Source organism: Beta vulgaris, chromosome 5 (assembly GCF_026745355.1).
Source record: "Beta vulgaris subsp. vulgaris cultivar EL10 chromosome 5, EL10.2, whole genome shotgun sequence".
Taxonomy (NCBI): domain Eukaryota; kingdom Viridiplantae; phylum Streptophyta; class Magnoliopsida; order Caryophyllales; family Amaranthaceae; genus Beta; species Beta vulgaris.
In genome coordinates, this window is record NC_079206.1 from 26,199,034 (window position 1) to 26,212,815 (window position 13,782).

Below are 13,782 nucleotides of genomic sequence, written 5' to 3' on the forward strand. Positions count from 1 at the left end.
TTGATCCGAATCCGAAACGGTCCCGATCCGAAATAATCTTGATCCGAAACTCATCCGAATTCGAATCATCCGATATAATCTTACCCGATCCGAAACCGATCCGAGCCGATCTAAAACTGATCTGACCCAAAGGTAAACTGATCCGAAATTATTGGTTTCGATTAGGCTTTGATCCGAAATACCCGAAACTTACCCGTTTTTTTATATAAAAAAATATCATTGGCATAAGTATTCCATTCATTCCACCATAGTCCGATTCCGATCCGAAATAATAGTTTGAACGATGACCCAATCCGAAATGATCCGATCCGGTCCGATCCTGGTCCGAATGTAACTTGATCCGAAAACGGCCCGATATGAATTGGTCTGGTCCGTTCCGATCCGAAATAATAGTCCGAACGATGACCCAATCCGAAACGGTCCGATCCGGTCCGAGCCCAGTCCGAATGTAACTTGATCCGAAAATGGTCCGATCTGAATTGGTCCGGTCCGAATCCGATCCGATTGGTCCGATTGCCAGGTCTATCCATATCAGATATGGAAGCATATCACAGCTGAGGAGTGGTATGCATTTGTCAAACAAAAAACAACCCCAGAAGCTATTGTAAGAATTTTTTACTAGCTAAGATTAAATACTTTTAAATCCAATATTATTGTATAACATCATATCTAACCTTTGTTTATATTTGTATGTTTCAGGCATATGGTTCAAAAATAGCGCGAATGCAAACGCTAGGAAGCACTATCACCATCTGGGTGCTCAGTCGTATGGTCAGGCGAGAGAATCATGGATGTACAACCATTACCCCACGATTGCGTCGACCACGACATCGGGCACTAGCTCTACGACGACAGTTGCACAGCGGCAACCAGATAGAGGCGCTCGATTGGTGGTGTTCCATGCATGGGGTTGATGCAAAGGGACAGAGAGTCATACCTGATCCCGCAACAAAACAGATAGCTAATGCCATTGTAAGTACATATTATAAGTTTTTGATAAGGTTTACATAATAATATAACTTGTGCGCTCACGAGTATTTCTCTCTTATCCTTATGCAGATTGGCTTGAAGGAAAAGGAGGAACTGGTGAGTTCACTCCTAGAGGACAAGTTGATGCCTTACACGAGACTCTAGGACGGGACCAGTATGGACGTGTGAGGGGCGTAGGAGGTGTCCGCCTCGGGGTGAGAAAGGTGTATGGTGATCAATACACCTCTACGTCAAGATCCAGTGCCTCTAGTGTCAATTCAGCAGCTCCATAGATGTGGAGGCTATGAAAGCCGAGCTTCGGGAGGAGCTAGAGCGGAGATGACTCAGAATTTCAACGCCATTTTGGCGCAGATGGGCTTACCGACTTTTGGTGCTTTCCGCAGGGCGTGTTCCCAGCGCAGCCTGTTCCTACGCAGCCTCATCCATATCCGGAGTTCACGGTAATCATTTAATATCACAACTATTGTTCTTAAATATGTTGTTTCATAGACTAACTATGAATAGAGTTTTTTTTTAAAGGAAGAGACACCATGTGAGCTACTAAATCAAGGAGATGGTCATGGTAGTTTCATTATCGTGGCTTATGATCTGTACAGCCCCCTAGGGACCGGGTACGATTGCACAACCAGCCAGTCGCTGATATTCACTATGTGGTCAGCGTTTCAGACATTGTGCCCGTTTCGAAGCATTTCCTCTTCCGCTGCCGAATGCAGGAGTTGGTTACAGTTATTGTCTGATGCCTTGGCAGTTATATTCTATGGCCGCGTGCATTGGTGCGGTTATCAGATCAGGTACAATGTCTAACATAAGTTATATACATAGTTTTCTTTTATAGTTCCTATATATGATTGTCAGTAATATCTTTTAATTTAACTAATTACTAGGGTTCGGGGAAGGCCGACAGGAAGGGAAAGAAGGTAGCTTCACCTCAGGGAGGCCGACGTGCCCAAGTAAATGTTTCTACGGCAAAGTCTCCACTCATTACGGATATGGAGGTGGTGCAAGGCCTTACTCAACCGTGCTTCTGGCTACATGAGTGCGTTAGCGATGCAGACGATGAAGCAATGATTGAGATTAAGTTGTCGGACCACCAATTCCACTACATTGAGGAAACATCGACCTTCATTTCTAAGGTTGATATTAAAGAATTCTTACTTGGGGAAGAGTTGAATGTTTCCATGATACAAACATTCATGAGGTAATACTTTATTAGTATATTAAATTAATAAATATACATATATGCCTTAATTAAGTAGTATTCAATCCAACTAATAATAACTTCATAATAAGTAAGTTTTATTTTTATCAATATGAATTCTCAGGCTATTATACAATGATTTGAGGCATCTAGTCAGCCAATGTTTGGTTGGTTATGTCCAAGCTTTGTACGAGATAACAGTTGCGTAAAAAACGAAAGGAGGTGAAAGCATATCTCAAGGATTCTTTGAACGCATGTTCTCGTAGTGGATATAAGATCATTCTTCTTCCTTACATTGAATCGTATGCTTCTTAAACTCACTTTTTAATTAATTAAATTGACCTATTAGTTGTTCTACGATACATAACATTTTTATTGTTGTAGGAACCATTGGACACTGATTGCAATATGTTTGTCACGTAACGAAGTCTACCACTTTGATTCTTTGCGTAAAGAACAATACGGTCCTTACTAGTCAAATCATTGTTAAATAGGTAGCCTAATCGAAACTATATCACACTTAGCTTATTAAATATTAAATGTACATCTAATCTTATAATAATGTATTGATGTAGTGTGATGAAGAAGAGTTACTGCATCTGGACTTCGACAAGGAAAACCTCCTGTTTGGTATTTAGTCGAGGTAATGAGTAATTTTTTGCATCCTATAGAAACACATAATACACATCTAACATGTCATTTATTGCATCTTTGGTGAATTTTAGTGTCCGGTACAAGAAGGTGGACTTGCGTGTGGGTATTACGTCATGAGGTTCATGCTCGATATCGTCAACTATTGCAAAATGTTGGTGATCTTCGAAAGGTATGTAACTTTTAGGTTTCCAATTGTTGTTTGTTGCATTTCCGGCCTATTTTGCCTTCTGCTCAAAATGTAGTTATGAAGTGATTTAACCTCAAATTCTCTTTGAACATGATTATATGAGGCATAATATAACTAGTATGTAGATTCTTAGGCTTGCATATGTTGTTGGTTGCATTTCGGGAACGAAAAGGCCATTTCCGGCCTATTTTGGCCTATTTTGGCTTTTCGCTCCAAAATGTACTTATGAAGTGATTTAACCCCAAATTCTCTTTGAACATGATTATATGAGGCATAATATAACTAGTATGTAGATTCTTAGGCTTGCATATGTTGTTGGTTGCATTTCGGGAACGAAAAGGCCATTTCCGGCCTATTGCTATTTTGGCCTTTTCGCTCCCAAAATGTACTTATGAAGTGATTTAACCCCAAATTCTCTTTGAACATGATTATATGAGGCATAATATAACTAGTATGTAGATTCTTAGGCTTGCATTTGTTGTTGGTTGCATTTGGGAACGAAAAGGCCATTTCCGGCCTATTTTGGCCTTTTCGCTCCCAAAATGTACTTATAAGTATTTAACCCCAAATTTCTTTGAACATGATTATATGAGATATATTATAACTAGTGTGTAGACTTTTAGGCTTGCATTTGATTTTGATTGAATTTCGGGAAGGTATATGTCATTTTTAGAAGTACTAACTACGGTAAAATGATTGAATTCTTATATGTGTTTATTCCTTGGTTGTTTTGCAAGGTTTATGCGAATTCCACACCACGTTTGAGGAACTTCACCAAAGAAGAAATTGATGAAGTTCGGGATAAGTTGGCGTCCCACATTACCGATGATTGCATAGGATGAATTTAGCCGAATGTAAAGTTTCTATCAATCCTATGTACACTTTTTACATTTTAAATATATATTGAAGTTAATTATTACCTTTCTCCACTTGTCATATATTATCGTATTTAATTTGCGCTTTTTTTTTGTCCAGGGGGGGTTTTGGGTGGGGGTGGGGTGGTGGGGGTGGGTGGGCTGTGGATGGGGGTGCAGGGGTGTGCAGGGGTGCAGGGGTGTGGCAGGGGTGGGCTGGGAGGGGGAAAGTAGGGGTGGGGTGGGTTGTGGAGGGGTGTGGCAGGGGGTGGGGCTGGCAGAGGTAGGGGTGGGGGCTGGGGGTGGGCAGTGGGTGGGCTGGGGGTGGCAGTGGTGGGGCTGGTGGGTGGGGCTGGGGGCTGGGGTGGGCAGTGGGTGGGGAGTGGGGTGGGCTGGTGGGTGGGGGCTGGGGGTGGGCAGTGGGTGGGCTGGTGGGGTGGGCTGGTGGGTGGGGCTGGGGGTGGGGGCTGTGTGTGCAGGTCTGGGTGGTTGCATGCAGGTGCAGAATTATAAAATAAAATAAAAAAAAAAAAAAGGAGAAGGGATGCGCTACTTCAAACTAGCACAGCCCTTCTAACATAGAAGGGCTGCGCTAGTTCAAAAAGCGCAGCCCTTCTACTGCCCTTTTATGAAAGAAGGGTTGCGCTAGTTCTAAAAAGCGCAGCCCTTCTTTCATAAAAGGGCTGCGCTTTTTAGGACTCGCGCAGCCCTTCTTACTTGAAGGGCTGCGCTTTTTGTAAACTAGCGCATCCCTTCTTACTTGAAGGGCTGCGCTTTACTGGCGCAACCCTACTTGAAAAGTGAAGGGCTGCTACTAAAAGGGTTGCTGTCAAAAAGCGCAGCCCTACATGCCATTTTCAGCACAGCCCTTCTGCTTTTTTCCACTAGTGATCGTTATTTAAGATAGGTGTTATCTTTGCCTTCTTTCAAAAAACCAGCAAAAATAGAAAACTTAACACTTATTTGCTAATGTGTTTTCTATTAGATATTAACGGATGTAATAAAGAACTGTTATGTTTTCCCTCTCAAATATAACACTTCCACTAGGTGTTATCTTTTACTTTACATTACAACGACTTGGAAAACGCCTCAAAACAATTATGAAAAACCTTATTTGACAGTTATCTTTGCCCTTTTTGTAGTAGTGCATTTTGGTCATTTGCATAGTCCATCTATATGGTTTACAACAAACCCTAGTGCTTGGTTTTCTCGTTGCAGTAACTTTCTCTTATCTATGAGTTTCAAATGTAGCAATTATGACACTTCCATGTTCTTTCTCAAGCTTAAGGGTCATATGATCATTAAACTGCTTTATGTGGATGATATTGTCCTCACATGTAGTTGTCCTCATCTACTCCACAAATATATTTTTGTTCTTTCTTCTCATTTGCAACGAAAGATTTGGGGGATTTGCATTATTCCTTGGATGTTCAGGTTGTTTGTACTCCTAATGGTTTGATCTATCTCAGCTAAATTTACTTCGTAAGTTTCATCTATATACGATGAAAACGGTGCATACTCCTATTGTCTCTCAAGTCACTTTGTCACTCCTTGAATATGAACTACTTGCTGACCCTAAAAATTATCGTAGTATAGTTGGTCCACTACTATGACTCGCCCAGGTATTACTTATGTTGTTCATATGGTTTCTTAGTTTATGTGTGCTCGTCGTACTACTCACCTTCTTGTTATGAAAAGAATTTTGGAATATTTACTAGGCAGTGCTGATCATGGACTTCTTCTTCATAGCACTAACTCTCCAACTGTTGCTATTACCTACTATGATGTTGATTGTGTGGGGTGTCCAGATAGTCGACGTTATATTACTAGCTGTAGACACATAATTGTGTCTCCCCATTGAAGGATTTGATGATGAAACATACCACGATATTAGTTGGTGCGACCCAACGGAAGAGAAATCTAAAGAACCACTCCAAAATTGTGTTTCGAAAAGATATTCTAAAGCCCAATTAATTATTCATGATAATTAATTGTATTTGAGCCTAATTTTTTATAAAGCCCAATTAATTTATAATTAATGATATATTTTAATAAATAAATATTTTTGAAAGACATTTTTATATAGTTAAAATCAGATTTTATCCCGTAAAATCAGTATCAATGATTAAAGGATAAAATAATTAAATCTTTTAAACGCGTTTCAAATGAAGTTGGGAAAGGCATGTTTGTGCGTAAGGCGCAGCTCCGTCCACCTGTGCCAGGTGCACTAATCTGCACCTGACACATGGATTTCTGACTCATTCAGAGTCCTGCATCAAGCGCATGTCTCTGCATGAGACGCAGAGATTTTTCTTATCTTTTTCAAAAGGCGTGCCACGTGTATGCTTTCTACAGGGCATGTGTCGTAATGCGCTTAACACGTCAGCTATGCCAGGTGCAGTGTCGCTCTGCCTATAAATACTCATGATTTATCGAATCAAACATGGCTTCTCATTATTATTTTTACAAATACTAAAAAAATCCTTACGAATACACTTCGACTGTCAAAACACTCAAATACTTTCAATCGATTCCTAATCACACTGCGTTCTTAGTTCCACTATTGCTCCAACTAAAGGTTGTTGTACTCTTCAATCTAAACCGTATAGGTATAATCCTGAGGGTTCTTAAATAAGTTCTCTATTTTTATATTGAAGTTACTAACTGTTTCTTTCATGATATAGATCTTTAATATAAAATCGCTCTACTCTATATTCTAACCTTTTTTCTATACTTTATTTTATTTTCATATCGTTATTCATGCCTTTGTATATCATATGCTTGCCTGATCATTCTATTCATATTATATGATAGTTCCTGCTTGATTTTTATCACCCACATGCTATTTTTGCTAATCAAAGACCTAAAAAATTATTCTAATATTAATCAGATTAATTTGAACAACCTGTTAGGTTCCCTGTAATATTGATTGCCTAAATAACATATCACTAAAATTAGTCTTTTTATGTGTTTCTCGAACCAATCTAGACTAATTGTTTTTTAGGGTGTTTAAAAATATTATATGATTATTCTTTGGCATAAATTTTGTAATGAATCGGTATTTAGTAGAGGCCAGCAATGGGCAATATAGTTCCTGACTGTATTGTACCCTCGATCCGGAACTCAATCTTTGGTTCACATTGACCATTATGGAGTCGTGACGGGGAAATCTACATTGGATAATTTATCCATACGGTTTTTCCATATACAATTAGGTTTATGATTCTTCCTAAAGAGAATTGTTGGCGACTTCTTTCAAAACATTTTCAATACAAAAACCTTTACAGTGGGGTAGTCAAATCAAATACGCGCTCACACAGCATAGGCGAAATAAAAACACCCCTACGATTTGGTGACTTCACTGGGGAGGATTTAAAAAAAATTAATGAGTTGGTGAAACTTGAAAAATACTATTCATTCTTATTTTTATGCCTCTGAATAATATACAGTTTTGCATATGCATAGCTTTTGATCAGCCACCATAAGACAATCTACGTTGCCTCATTAGCACATATTATATGTGTTAGGTCACCCTCGGGGGGTTGCGCTTTGTCCTTCCCAAAAGCTTCCTGGGCCACAGTGCTAGATTTTAGTTACAAGCAAACCTATCCAACCATGACATTGTTCTCTTGTTCCTAACTTGAGAACTGGAGTGCGTCTGACACGTGTCCAACTCTTTAAGCAGGGGTACGAAGCGTGAGATCAATCTCTTAGTCATGGACCCTTTTCAGACTGAACCTCAACCTGACCAATAGTTAAATGTACAACTGGACTTTAGGTTGGAACTTTTTCATCCATGTTATATGACATTTCCCTGTGATTGCAATTCTCACCTGTTATTATCCAGTCAAATTGTCATTATTGTGCGTCGTTCCTAAAATAATGTCTAACGAATATAAAAAATTCATTAATTGGCTAATACGTCGCCTAAATCCGAGAAAAACGTGTTGTGGAGTAGTGCGCCAAGCGCATTAAGTTGCGCCTGGCGCACCAGTCCTGCGCCAGATGCACGGTTGTGGGCCGCATGCAGCAATGTTGTGCGGCACGCAGTCTGTGCATCACACGCTTTTCGTTGATTTAGTCGTCATAATGGACGATCCTACGTACAGTCCTATGTTCGTATGTCTGCATTCACTAAAAAAAAAAGTGGTCACTTTAGGAGTTTCACCTAATTCAAGAAAAAACAATCCTTTCATGCAAGGTCGAGTTTGTCCTAAAAGTGCATCTACAAAAGTGGTCATGGTAGAGCTAGAAGTGTCATCCATGTCTACCTCTTCCCTTTTCATCCCTGCTATCCCTGTCAATCCTATCTTACCATATTCATCAATTTCAAAAAAATATTTTTCAAAATAAATCCTACACCTTCTTCTATTCTACCTTTTTAGAAAATATTTACCAATCCACATCATACCACGTCATTTCAATAAAAAATATATTTTAAAAATTAATCCATCATCTTTTCCTAACAAAAGATGAAACAAGGGGTTCCTTTCAAAAATGAATTTCGAAAATTCTAAGCCCAGTCCATTACCTTCAATCCAATACATTTCGATCCAATCAATCCAAACTTGCATGCATTTTAGGCCCATATGCATTAGAGTCCATTTTACATTCATGTTGAGTCCATCTAATTTGAGTAGAGTGAATCTTAGGCCCATATGAGTTTAGTTCATTTCAAAATCTAGGCCCATCTGTATCTTTATGTCAAACCCGGTCCAAGTCTAATCCAAAGTCTATTCCATCCAAGTCCAATCCTAGTCCAAGTCAAACCTATATGTCAATTCATATCCTATGTCTAGTTTGCATCTCCATGTAAGACCTAGTCAGTCTTCGCACTACAAAAATTGAGTCTTAGGACTATAAAAGTTCATCCCTTGAAGACTATCCTGCTTGCTAACTCGTAAGTTCAAAGTCTAGCATTCCTTAAGACCATAGGCAATTTTTGTGTCTAGCCTGCTTGCTCACCCGTAAGTTCAAAGTCTAGCATTCCTTAAGACCATAGGCAATTTCGGTTTCTAGCCTGCTTGCTCACCCGTAAGTTCAAGATCTAGTATTCCTTAATCCCATAGGCAATTTTTGAGTCTAGCCTGCTTAGTTAAATGTAAGTTTCGAAGTCTAGCTGTCTAGCCTGCTTGCTCACCCGTAAGTTCAAAGTCTAGTTGCCTAGCCTGGTTGCCTTAAGTTAAGAGTTCGGTCTCTGTTATTGTCCAGCCTTCCTTAATGTCTAACCTACTTGCTTAGCTGCAAGTTCAAAGTCTAGAATTCCATAAGTCCATAAGAAATTTTTGAGTCTAGCCCGCTTAGTCTAATATAAGTTCTGAAATCTAATTGTCTAGCCTGCTTGCTCACCCGTAAGTTCAAAGTCTAGGTGCTAGCCTGCTTACCTTGAATTAAGAGTCTAGTCTCCCTTATTGTCCAGTCATCCTTAAAGTCTAGCCTACTTCGTCACCCGTAAGTTCAAATTCTAATCTCTCATAACCCCAATCGTGGAGTCAAGTCTGCTTGCACAGTCCGATTCAGTCCATATTTGCATTTGCATATAGTTAGGCCCATGTCTCCATCATGATCAAGTCCATACTAGTCCAAAATCCATAACCATTTCTATTCCCATTTCTAATCATTCCCCATTTTCGTTTCTCATCTCTCATTCCCCCTTTTCATCTCTTATTCCCACTTCCCATCTCCATTTCTCATTTCGAAAACATTATTTCTTAAAATTTACGAGGTCCATTTGATTTCTGTTCAGGACGGATCGTGAGGTTAGAACTTGGGAATGCCCAACAGAGACGATACAAGGTCAACCTACTCCCAGACTTGTCAAACGCATTCTCACATTCTCAGACGAATCCTCTTACTCGTCTGAATCATCATCTAAAATGGGAGACGCTAATGAATAGTTAAGTGCCATTATGGCCCAACTTCAACTGATGAACTCTCGTCTTGCGAAATAAGAGAAAGATATTAAGGCACTCAGAAAGAAACTGACTGAGGAAGAAGCGCAAGATGACACTCCTCCGCCACCACTACCTCCTGATAAGACCGAGACAGAACTGAGGTTGTTTGAGCAACTCAAGCAATTAATCCAGTCAATTCTTGCACTCAAGAGTCATGCTCATGACCATGAAATCGTTGATCCTGAACTAAGGGACAAGCTCCCTAAAAAGGTAACAATTGGTGACCTCCCAAAATTCAAAGGGTTCGAAGACCCGAATGACCACTTGAGAGCTTTTTCCATTTCTATGGCTCTCAAGGGCATGAGCAAGAACCTTTTTTATTATGTTTTTACTTTAACCTTGGATGCACACCCATCCAAGTGGTTCAGATCACTGAATAAAGCCAAGTTGAACGACTGGAACTACATCAGAGAAGAATTCCACAAATAATATATATACAATACCCAGCTTCCTATTGGCCTGCGTGAGTTGGAGTTAACTAAACAAAATTGCAACGAAGATTTTGTCACCTTCCTTAACAGATGGAGGGAAATAGCTGCACAAATGACTAATAGGCCATCCCAGGAGGATCAAGTTCGAGTGGTGATTCGTAACATGCAGCCTAAGTATGGGGATCATATCAAGTTCCAACCCATAGATTCTTTCACGAAGCTCTATAAGGTAGGCCTGCTGATTGAAGAAGAGGTACAGGCCAACAAGAACAAGGGTTCCAACAACAACAACTCTTTCAAGAAAAGTAACAACAGCCTTTCCAGCTCTAAAAGCAACGACATCAGTTCATAACTGCTGAAAAGAGAGGTTATCAAAAGCCTCGAAGAACATTCACACCTTTAGGCATGTCCCTAGAAGAAGCCTTCACTAGACTGCATGCAAAGGGAGCACTTCAGCCTATTGGACCTACTCCAAACCCTGCTCCCCAGAATAGATCCAAGAGGTGGATCTAAATGCCTACTGCAAGTACCAGCAAGGGAATCGACAACCAATATATGCGTCTTGGGTCTTAAAGAATCATCTACAGGATATATATATTGTTAGGATACCTTTTTTAGGTAAATCGTATTCTCAATCATTGACATGGTATCGGAGTCAGCGTGACACGAAGGTCACATGTTCAAATCACATCACTCCTCCATTCTAAATATCTAGCGCCAGATATGAAAGAGGTATGTGCTAAATCCACACGTCATGCCCAACGGGCTCTCGCATAAGGGGGTATGATAGAGTATAAAACTATTTTGGTACTCAACCATAAGGTTAAACTTTTAATTGAGTTAGTTCTTTGACAACGTGCACATGTACCAAAAATCCCATTGATAAAAAATGTTTGTATCATTTCTTGAAAGGAAAATTTAACTAGATACAATCGTAAGTATGGGCGTTCAATCATCAGTCCCTAATTTGGATTAATTCTTAGTGGTACCAACTCTGTAGGTATGCTGGTTTATACAAATTATCCAAACAGGTAAATGTCTTGCTACAAAAAGTAAAACATCTGAAACTACCACCCCCTTCCGCCCTCACTGTAATACTCCGTATTTTTAGGAGTTATTCTTTTATAAATAAGAAAATACAAAGAATAAAACAAAAATAATTTAATATTATTTACAAAAATACAGTTTGAGCAAGCCTACAGTTATAACTTAAATATACAACCCTAAGCCTTAAATCAGCCGTTTTTCCTCCCTCCTCCCTCAAAGAATTTCTTTATCCTCTCTCCTTCTCCCTCGTCACTCTTCATCCTCCTCCCCTGCCCTAAGTTCGTCAGCCTTTGAGTGGTTTGCGAGGCTATATGTGTGTGTGAGCGAAGGGTGCGAGTCGAGCAACGATAGTGCGCAAGGATGGGAGTGCAAAGTAGTTCGCGTGTGAGACCTTCGAGTGTGGTGAGTAGGGATGCAACGGGTCGGATCTGGACCGGGTGCAGGTGGACCCGGATCCAGATCCGTTTTCTGGCACTGGATCCAGATCCGACCCGGATCCACCGGGTCTAAGAAAGTTGGACCCAGATCCAGATCCGACGGATCCTGCGGATTCGGGTCCAAAGCGGGTCTAAAACGGATCCGACTCATTTCATTTAATTTCACCTACTTTGTGATATTAAAATGATTTCCAAAGCTATCATACAAACGCGCAGGAACGTGCTAGTTTTCCCTTTTTGTGTTTTGTGTTTTAGCCCTAGTAGGAGAGGGGGTACGATGTCTCCCAGAAATTATTTTAAGCTCTTCAGCTCATAACTGTTAACTATCATAGGATTTTACCCCTTATTCGGGTCGGACAAAGGGAAGACATGATGAAACTGTTTCTTAGCCAATCTCTTGAAATTACAACCAAATCAATGTATTATATAGTTACTGGTTCACTGCTTCGATGGTATACTTTGATACCTAAAACACCATCCCTCCCTAAATTACACACATATTTTATTACAGAACATAACATAATAATAGGCTACTTTCTGTGCCCAATACTCTTCACCAAATCTCTACAGTAAGATTGTATTGGTATAGTTAACAACAAACAATACAAAGCCTTCGAGAAAGAGAGAGAAAGACCTAGAATCATTGGTGGAGAACGCGCAGAAAACCAGTCGCCGGAAATGGTTCAGATTCGCGTCGGAACTGGTGCAGAAACGCGCCGGAACTTGGTGGAGAACACGCAGGGATGAGGGAACTGGTTGGTAGCAGGAGGGACTACGGAGTTAGGGTTTTACGTGTTTAGGCAGAAGTTTATTAACTCAGGATATTAAAATGGACCAACCAGCCCAATGTGGACATTTTTTAAAAAAAACGGATCTGCGGATCCGGGTCCGGGTTTATTATACAGACCCGGATCCGGATCCGGATCCGTGATCTGACAAGTGGACTCGAATCCGACCCGGATCCAACGGGTCCATAATTTTAGGCTCCAGACCCGGGAAAACGGGTCCGGGTCCACGGATCCGGGCCGGGTCCAGGATCCGCTGCCATCTCTAGTGGTGAGCTGCTGTCGTTGAATCGAGGGTGCGTCGAGGGCGAGTGTCGGGTGTTGTGTGCGAGCGAGGGTGCAACGCTGTGTGTGCGAGACGAGCAACGAGTCGTCGCTGCTGCTGTGTGTGCGAGCACTCGAAGGCAAGTGTCGTGCGTGCGAGGTGTGGTCAAGGCAAGCCGAGGGTTGTGCGGTGTGTGTTGTGCGAGGCTCGCGTTGGGTGATGCGAGTGCTAGCGAGTCAAGGGTGCGAGCGTCAGTGCGTGCGAGGTTGTGCGTCGGTGCGAAGTCACGCAAGGCGTAGAGGTTGTTCGTCGCTGCCGGAATTTCGTCGCCGGTGATTGTCGCCAGCGAGACTGTTTGGTGTGTGTATATATATATATATATATACATATATATATATATACAAATATATATATATATATACATATATATATATATATACATATATATATATATATACATATATATATCATATACATATATATATACATATACATATATATATACATATACATATATATATACATATACATATATATATATATATATATACATATACATATATATATACATATATATATATATACATATATATATATATATATTATAAATTTGTCTTTTCCTACTTAATTTAATTTTATAATCTGATTTTGTAATTTTAATGCAATCTAATTAAGTTGTAATTTGACTAAGTTTGTAAATACTAGCAACCTATAAATTAAGTAAAGGAAATCATATTTATAATTATATTGATAGTTCTTATGGTAATTTTATTATTCAAATCTGATTTTTATAAGACTTGTAGATATTGGGTTAAGTTTTGGTTATTATGAATACGTATAATATAGTCTAACTAAAATCAGATTTGTAAACATAGTATTTATTACTTCCCAAAGACGTTAGTGTCAATAAAGTTTATGAAAAAGGAAGTTTAAACAACAAGATTGATTATTTTTTATATTTCGAAACACTAAGTTTATAG